The 9,151-nt window shown below is 40.3% G+C and overlaps 1 long non-coding RNA gene across 1 annotated transcript; it reads right to left on the bottom strand.

The window, feature by feature from the left end:
- Window positions 1-275: 275 nt before the first annotated feature.
- LOC122640703 lies at window positions 276-8,855 on the bottom strand. The gene is made up of 3 exons (XR_006329727.1): window positions 8,482-8,855; window positions 6,421-6,425; window positions 276-285 (listed from the first exon to the last, which is right to left on the bottom strand). It is a non-coding gene; the product is annotated as an uncharacterized LOC122640703 (long non-coding RNA).
- Between the last annotated feature and the right edge of the window lie 296 nt (window positions 8,856-9,151).

Below are 9,151 nucleotides of genomic sequence, written 5' to 3'. Positions count from 1 at the left end.
TGTTTGGCTTCCTAGTTTCCCATGAAGTTTCCAACATTTGTCCTTGGTGTGGTAACATTTGTGACAATGCTCACAAGTAACAGTGCCTGGAGTAGAACTACCAAGAGAGAGATTTCCAATAGCTGTAGTAGGAGCCGGGGCAGCAATGTGTAGGGCTAACCTTTCAGTAATAAGAGGATGTAACATAACAGCTCTTCAGCTTTCTTCATAGGAGACCAAGGCATAGGACTGTTCAAGTGGGGGAAAAGGAGAATGGCTCAACACTTGAACACGAATCTGGTCATACTAAACATTCAACCCAGTTAAGAAGTCATAGACCCTGATTTTGTCCACATGTTTCTTATAGGCAGCTATGTCAGCAGCTGTAGCAGGGTAGTAATCAAAAAAGTGGTTCAACTGTTGCCAAAGGCTACGCAGAGTAGCATAGTATTTAGAGACCGACAAGTCTCCGTGAGTGGTATGAAGGACCTTCTTTCTGAGTTCATAAACCTGAGCATCATTGCCAAGTTGCCCGTATGCTTCCTTGCAAGCCTACCATACCTAAGAAGCCGTATCAAAGAGAAGAAACCTATGTGCAAGGTCTGAAGTCATAGAACCAATCAAGTATGACATCAAAACCCCATTGTTTGCAAACCATCGAGATTGAGGAGGACCAGGTGCAACCGGCATAGTACTAGTGCAATCAATATGGCCAATAATGCCAAAGGAGGCAGACCGAGACCACAGTAGGTAGTTTGTGCTATCTAATTTGATGGGATTAGGAGGAAAACTACGGTATTCTGATTTTCCAAGGCCAACATGATCAGAAGTTGGGGAAGTCATAGAGTCACCAATAATTCTAGAGCGGGGCTGCTGTGAAGATAAACCCAAATAATACTTCAATGCAAGGGCTGAAAGCAAGGTCGAGTGGCCCTCTTGGATGGGGAAAACACCTCCAGAAAAAATAGCAGCAATGAAGAACCCCATCCCAAATATCGATGGTTTCAGAGTTTTGAAGAAAACCCTAAAAGTTGAGATCGATGTTGGGGATGTGCTTTAAAAAACCTTGTAGGAGAGCTGGATATGGGCTGGCTAGGAACCAGTTGATGACTCCCTTGGTGGTAGAAACTCCTCAAAAAAATTGTAGCAGCAACAAGCAGCCCTAAACCCAAAATCGATAGATGTTAAGGTTTTGGAAAACCTTGAAGAAGGAGATCGATTGGGGGTAAGGGTCTTCAAACAACTGGTAGAGGCTGGATAGATGCTAGGCAAGGGTGCAGATGAAGCTCCAATAAGGGAAAATCAGCCTTTAACAGTGGTAGGGGCCTGATCTCCAAAAAATTATGGAATTCTTCAATATCGCAGAGGTAGTTCCAGCAACTATCGAGCAAAGCTTAGGACATGAAAAAAAAAAGGGAAAGAGGTAGGGAGGAGGGCAACAACTAGATCATATGATCACCTCATTACTGTTGCTCTTGGGGAGGGATGAGAACCAAAGAGAAAGAGGAAAGAAAAATCGAGAGAAGAAAGAGAGGGAAGAAAAATTGATGGGAGGGTGGTGGGTAGATCAGAGAAAGTGTTGGCTCTGATACCATGTTAACAAAATAGTTTTTGGGGAATAATGCTTGAATGATCGTAGACAGACCCCAAGCCTTTATTTATAATAAATAGTCAAAATTACATGGACAGAATTGTCCCAAACATAGCCAACATGTCAGTATATAAGATAAAACATAGTAAAAAGTCCAGAATACCCCCCACGGTATTTTGGCCCACACAATCCAACACTTAATATTGATTTTTTTATGACTTGATGTGGCTTAATGTTAATTTATGATGATATAAGGTACATATTGTAGAATACTAAATAATGTTAGAAAAGAGGGGAAATAAAAAATAACTCTTGGGCGCCTAGGCGGGGGCCTTGTCACCTAAGCGCTAAGGCACCCCTCCATCTTCCATCGCCTTAGGTCGCCTTACCGCCTCGACAACTATGATTTGATGTTTCACTACAACCTATCATCGATCCTACTGTAGAGTGGTTCTTAATTGAACCACTTCTACATTATCTATCCTTTGTAAATCAGTAATGATAGAGTTATTAAACTTAGAAATATGGGATTTAGTAGAAGTACCTTCACCCATACGAAGGGCACACAACTGTTGCTTCAATTTCTACTTATTGGTGAGGGATTTGGTAAGATACAGGTTCTTTAGCTTCACCCACAAATACGCAATTGTCTTCTTTGAGAGAACTTCTTACAAAACATCATTTAAAAGACATAGCTGAATGGCCGAAAGGACTTTATCATCCATCTCATTCCCATCATCCTTGGACATAGTTGTAAGTTTCCTCACCTTCCCAAATAGGGCTTCATCGAAGCAACCAATAGCGCTGATACCAGTCTATTAAAATAAACACCAAGAAACATGAATAGAAAACAACAAAAAACAAAGGAAGATGACACAGAGAATTAAGGGGTTCACACACCAATATAGTGTGCTACATCCAGGGATGAAGCTGAAGATGTTTCACTATGTAATGGAAGAAAGTTACAATGGAGATCTCTAAAAAAAACCACCCAAATTGGTGTTGCTACTCTCTCTTCTCAAAACCCTAACAGAAAAGACCCCAAAACTCACTCTCTTTGCCACAAGACGGGTAAAACAAACAAACACTCCTCCAAACAGGTCGATCCATCGGGTCGGGTCGGGTCGGGTCGGGTCGAGCTCCTATTCAGATTGCCACCAAAATATATCAGAGCTGGTCAATCTTTGAACCGAGTACAATAATTCGAGACACACTTAACAGTAGTAAATATAAAGAGATATGGACTCAAAGGACATCCTTGTCTTATACCTCTGGATGGTTCAAAGAAAATAAAGGATGAGCCCTTAAGCATAATAGAGTAAGATAACCACTGGTTTGTTGCTTGTGTCGTGAGGTTGAAAATGAATTTTTGTTAAGTTCAGATTTATCATTCTTTGCATAAAATCTCTACCTCTCTCAATTCATTTATGTTTTATTCCCTGTTCTATTTTAAGTTCCAGAAACATCCTTCCCCTCCAAAAAAATTATCTTTACATCCCTGACTCTGTTTCTTGCCAAAGAGATCCTAAACTATTATTAGAATTTATGAGATTGCCACATATCCTCTAAACTTGAATTGTTTGTTCTTTGGTGGGCCCATAGTGACCTATAACAGGGGCATTATTATCACGCCCCCATTTCCAGATAAGAATAAAGCACAGTCAAGGGATGACTAGGATGACACATGTCATCCCCTTTCACTACCAGGATCATTAACACAGTGTCCCAATCCACAGTCAACGGTTAAGGTAAAGCATAATGATTTCAGTTGTAGAGATAAGAGGAAATAACCATTCCAAAAATAGAGTAATTACAAGCGGAAGTGATTTGATAATAGTTACCATATGTTCAGCTGGCTAGGTGATACAAATAAAGTTTAACACTGTTTGCCGACTGACCATGATGTGACTACTCAAAAGAATATAAAGTAATACAAACAAATGTTCATAACAGGCATAAAGCCCCAAAAGAATCAAAAGAGGGGACAATCCCAAACATCAACACGGTCTGTAGGCACAATCGTCACAGGGGCATCCATTCAATGTGTTCCTTGGACACAGCATCGGGCTCCTCCATGTCGATACCATCATAATCAGCTGGTTGGGCCTTGAGACTAGCCAGATAGCCACCATCTGCATCAAAATCTAAAAGAATGTGTACACAGGGGGTTAGCTCCACTAAGTCAGTGAGGGGAAGGAGAATGCACAAACACACAATCACACATAGTCCATGATGAATGTAATGTTAATAGATTTTCCACCTAACACACAGTCTTAGTCAGGGTATATGCTACTATGATAACTCAGGAGACACTATGGGTCACTTAATTTATCACCACAATGAAGCCTTTATTATCACCAGGGATCATACGCCAATCGAAGCCACCAAGACCACCCAGTGGCAGACCTTGATGATCAATGGTAATTCCTAACCTGACCTCTCTCCCCCACAGGCCAAAAGGAGCCCCGATCACCCCACACCTAAACCCCTGTTGGTAAGGGTCATAGCATAGGGAAGTGAATCCTAACCGCAGATATATTACATGCAAGTACTATCATCCCAAGAGGTATTCCAGGTGCATCAACGTCCCATTCCATCTAGTACCCGGGTACCAGCACAGCACGTCGCATACAGGTCAGGATGGCAATCAATAGATCTCATACACATTTTTGGGGTTCCAGCACCGGCACACCAGCGATTCAATTATGTAAAGTAAACATATCCACATCGCATCAATTCGTAACAAAGATATTTTATATGCAAGAATGCAACATGTTCATAAATGATGCAAGTATCATAGCAATTGTATAATTTATATTAAACAAACCCAAACATCACCCAAAACCCACCCCCAAGTTGTTCGATTGTTGCCTGAGGTGTTTAGTAGGATTTGCCTCAGTACATGTTCTCCCGTATAGGTTATAAAATCTGGGGATGCGTGAGAATAGTGTTAGAAGAGTATAGGTGGGTTCCATGATGGGTCCCAACAGTTAATTTTAGGTTTCAAACAAAACAGCACAGACGGACACAGGGACGGAGGCAACCAAGTGATTCCATTCTTGGCTCTATCTAGGGATATGGTGAAAATAGGAGGGACGGATTCACGGATGGAACCATTAGGTGAATCCGTTCATGCATCCATTCGAACCCTGAGACACACCTGAGAGGGAATGGAACCCTGTTCCTGGCTCCGTCCCAGCTAGTCAACAACTTGTACAGAATGGATTTACGAACGGAACCACGATGTTGGATCCGTTAGTGGATCCATCGAGTCTTTGTCTGAGATTTTAAAGGATTTTCACCTCCAGGCCTCTACTCTCGGGGTTACATGGTTCCTAGGGTTAGGGAGGAGAGTCCCAAGCCTCGCTAGGGCTAAAAGTACCCAATCCAACCATGGGCCTTAGAGGATCTAAAGCGTTTGGAACCATTTCTAGGGTTTCTCCTTTCCTAGGTTAAGGTTTTAAAGCTTAGAATAGTAGTCCAGGTTGCTAGGGTCATGGATGGCATTAAGGGAGGGGTAGGATTCCATTTAGGGGCTAAAGGATAGCATTGGGTTTCCAAAAAGGAAACCCTAAGTTGGAACCGATATCCATGAAGTATTCTCCCATTTGAAATGGAAAGAGAGGGAAGAAGGGAAAGACACTCACCTACTGATGAGCCAATGGATGAAGTCCACCTCCAGCCCTCCTCCAATCACTTCATTCTTCCTTCAATGCTCTCCCAGCCTTTAACGGTTTGGTTGGTAGGAGAAGTGAAAGAGCCAATGAATGGATGAGCTATATATTTATAGCAAGTGGCCAACTTAGGGCCTGTTTGGCATAGGGCACTTAGAATAAAACTCAATTAAATGCAACCATAGGCTATTGGGCCCACCTACATAGCACATACACATCTCAAGCGAACCAAAGGTGGGGTCCACCATGCCTGGGGGCTCAGGTATAATGTTTGGGGCTTGGGGGTGGGCCCCAAACAAGGAAAACACTCAAAAGCTTAAAACAGCACGGATAGATCTATTGACAAAACTAGTTTTGTGAGTTCGTCCATGAATCCATCGCTGCTGTAAGGGCAGAAATACAAGAAAAGTTGTTGGGCTCTGGCCCACACTTCAAGACCATAGAGGGGAGGGTACACTAACATACATTTGGGTAGTATCTTACCCCTCAACCGTCATGATGTGTCCTTCGTGATCCCAAATAGTTTTTTGACTACGATGCTAAGCTCATTGCTGAGTGAGGTGTCTAAGTGTGGGGACACAGGAAACATCCTCTAGTACTCTTCACTTCGGGGGCTCGTGCTAGGAGGATGGTTGACGAAATCACCATCGACAAATCTCCCCCACTGCCGGTTGAGGAACCTCTCTTTGACAGGCAGACCCGTGAACGATCAATGATCTTGTAGCAGGGCTTGACCACTAGTGAGAATAGTTCCTCGGTGTACATGGCAGCAATATCTGCACGTCACAAGGGAAAGAAATTATAAATAAATAGCAAACCCGGGTGTGGATGTAACAATTATGCCCAAAATAAAGCAAATGAAAGACAAGAAGAAGAAGAAGAAAACACAATAACTACATTGTGTAATGTCAAGAACACAACACACTCATTTTCTTTATTTTTGTCTCCCGTCACGGTTAAAAAGGAAAACAAAAAATATTGACCCATCATAATCAAAAAGTGCCAAGAAGAGGGGAAGGAAAAGATGAACTACCGTAGAAATGAACAAAAATGAGTTACTTACCATTTGATGCCTTTGAGGAAATTGTTGATATTTGAGCCTTTCCTGAACTAGTGGCAAAAATGGTAAATCCTCTTGGAATGAATATTGAAATGAACCACAGGCCACGAGAACACATCACCTCCTGGTGTAGCTTTGGCAGTCACGGCGGTTTCTTTGCTCTCATTAGTTCTGTGACAGGCATTATTTTTGTTAGTATATATAGCGAAATGCACATGTGAGTTGTAGTATTCCAGTTGTATTGTACATTTCTCTATATATACTAACAATTTCTACATACATTTTGTATGCATATGTTTGAAGGGGGAGAGAAAGAGAGAATATGCAAAATGAATAACAAATCGAAGTAAAGAAGAAAAAAAGGGGTACCCGTTTGAGTTCACAGATAATAAAGAAGTGAGAGATCGGAGGTATAAACTTAGATAGACCATCGCCTACTTTAGTTGGGACTGGGGAGCATGGAAGTATCAAACTACCAACACAAGAGCGTATCTATTTAAATCCCCACTTGATTGCAACGCCCGGAAGAGAATGATAACAGCAGCAGCTGAAGCTGATTAGACTATATAGATATTAATATTCTCGCACCTTGGTGCTTTCAAATTTTTGGAACAAATGCAAATACAGGCTTATCCGATCAAATAAAACGAATGTAAAAATACTATGCTGGAAATTTCAATTTCTCTTTCAAAGAAAAACAAAAAAGGGAAGATTATCTATTTTATTTTGGTAAATATTATCAGTTTTATACAATATCAATTTTGTTGCGGTGGTGGTAGCAACAAAGCATTCAAACAAATTGAAGATTACTTAAATTTGATTTATATTGAAGAAGTTATGTTTCAGTCAAACTTAATTTGGAGTGCACAAATGCTGTCAAAATCGCTCTAATGAAAAGATTTTTTTAAACATCAAAACAAATTAACATTTTACCGTACTTTTGGTTTTGAACAATTTTTTTCTATTTTAGAATTTATGAAATTTTTTGATTTGAGAAAGCCCTAGCATTTAAAAGTTAAAAATTACACATCGCCGAAGGTCTAGTTTTTGTTCTTGACTTGGCAGTTGACTTTTTATCTTTTTGAAATATTATTTTTTTTAATTATTTTTATTGGATTCAAATAAGAGATATTTGCTTATTTATGAATAATCTAGTAGTGTCCCTGTGTTTAAATGTCCCAAAATAGGCTGTGTACCAAGTTTTATGACCAAACTAGGTCAAAAACCCACCGAAACCATGGAACAAGTTAAAAAAAAAGGGTAAATTACATGACACCCCCTGGTTTTTGAAAATACTCAACTGTCCATCTCTAAAGTAATGGTGTTAACTTAAATCAAACCAAAAAGTGAAATGACAGTTTTAACCTCAACCATAACAAGATAAACAATGACAATTAAGGTACCCAAAGTTTGTAGAAAATGACTTTGGATACCCTCTTTGCTTCTGTTCCTCTTCTTCTCCTTCTTCCTGTTGCCACCGCCACAGCCATGATCGAAACCATGGTTGCAACCCCCATCCGAGGCAAATCAGTCACACGAAACCATGGCTTCTCCATCTTCTTCCTGTTTGTAGTTTTCTTTTCACTTTCCCATTTCCAATCCAAAGTCTAACTTGCAACCTGGTTAGCCAATTGACCCATTCAGGATCTCTCTGTTCCAGAGGAATTAAACTAATCAAGCTTTCATGCTTCCAACCTGCCAAACTCTAGGCAAGTTACGATTGATAATTTTTTTTTTGGAACAATAATGGAGTATAAATTATATTCAATAGAAGAGTACAAAATTTCCACATTCACGAGTAATCAAGCTTCCGGTTTCAATCATCCAAAAAAAAGGGTAAATTACACGTCACCCCCTAGTTTTCAAACGAAACTCAAATCACCCCTGGTTTTTGAAAATTCTCATCCATCCCCCTCTACAGTAATGGTGTTAGTCTGTTGTTAGTTATTGATGTGAAAGGACTATTTTACCCTTGTACTAAAACATTAGAATTAAATCATCTCTTAATAGCATAAAATACTGGTCAAGGGTAGTTTAGGGAATTAAATTTATTTAACTGGATGACATCATCACTTAACAGCATAAAAATAACGATAGGGACTAATTTGTCATATTGGGGTCTAATACAAGGGGTAATTTGAGTATTTTTAAAAACTAGGGGGTGACATGTAATTTACCCAAATAAAACAAGCTTTTGGTTTCAACTGAGAATAGGGAAGATCCAGGTAATATGTTCTAGAGGGATACTATCAACAGTATTTTTCTTGAGCTCTAGCTGGTTGAATTCATTGCAAGGAAGAATAATAAGCTAGCCCCGACCGTGGCCCTTCTCAAGAGTCCATCCACAGTTGGCAAGTTGATGCTCTAAGAACTTGTCTAGCGAGAGCCCTTCAATGTTGATACCCTCTACAAGTACAGGTCTTGGAACCCTTTGGTAAGTCAAGGAAAGGATATGAATTGAATAATCTTGTATTGCTTGCTCAAAACCTAGCACTACTTCAAGTATGTGGCGATTCTTTGCTGCCTCATCCCAGAACTGGTAGAATCTATTTTCTGTGTCAGAGAACATGAAGGATGTGTTAGTCACAGACTGCAGCCCAAGTATTTGATAAAATCGATGATCCGATATGTTGTAGCAATCTTTACTAACAGGGCTTTCTTCACTGAACAGGGAAAAAGGGGTTTTGGGATTTTTTTATTTTTATTTTTTTGTTTTCATCGGCATCTGAGGCTGAGGTTATGGCCATCGGACCCTGACGGTCATTCGTCGTGTCTAAGCTTGGCCGTCGGCCTCTGGTTCGATCACCGCAAGAGATTGCGGTGGTTGTTGTTAAAACCCTTAATGGG

This window comes from Telopea speciosissima, chromosome 9 (genome assembly GCF_018873765.1).
Source record: "Telopea speciosissima isolate NSW1024214 ecotype Mountain lineage chromosome 9, Tspe_v1, whole genome shotgun sequence".
Classification (NCBI taxonomy): Eukaryota; Viridiplantae; Streptophyta; class Magnoliopsida; order Proteales; family Proteaceae; genus Telopea; species Telopea speciosissima.
The sequence above is the reverse complement of the archived record's forward strand: the minus strand, read 5'-3'. Positions and strand labels throughout refer to the sequence as shown.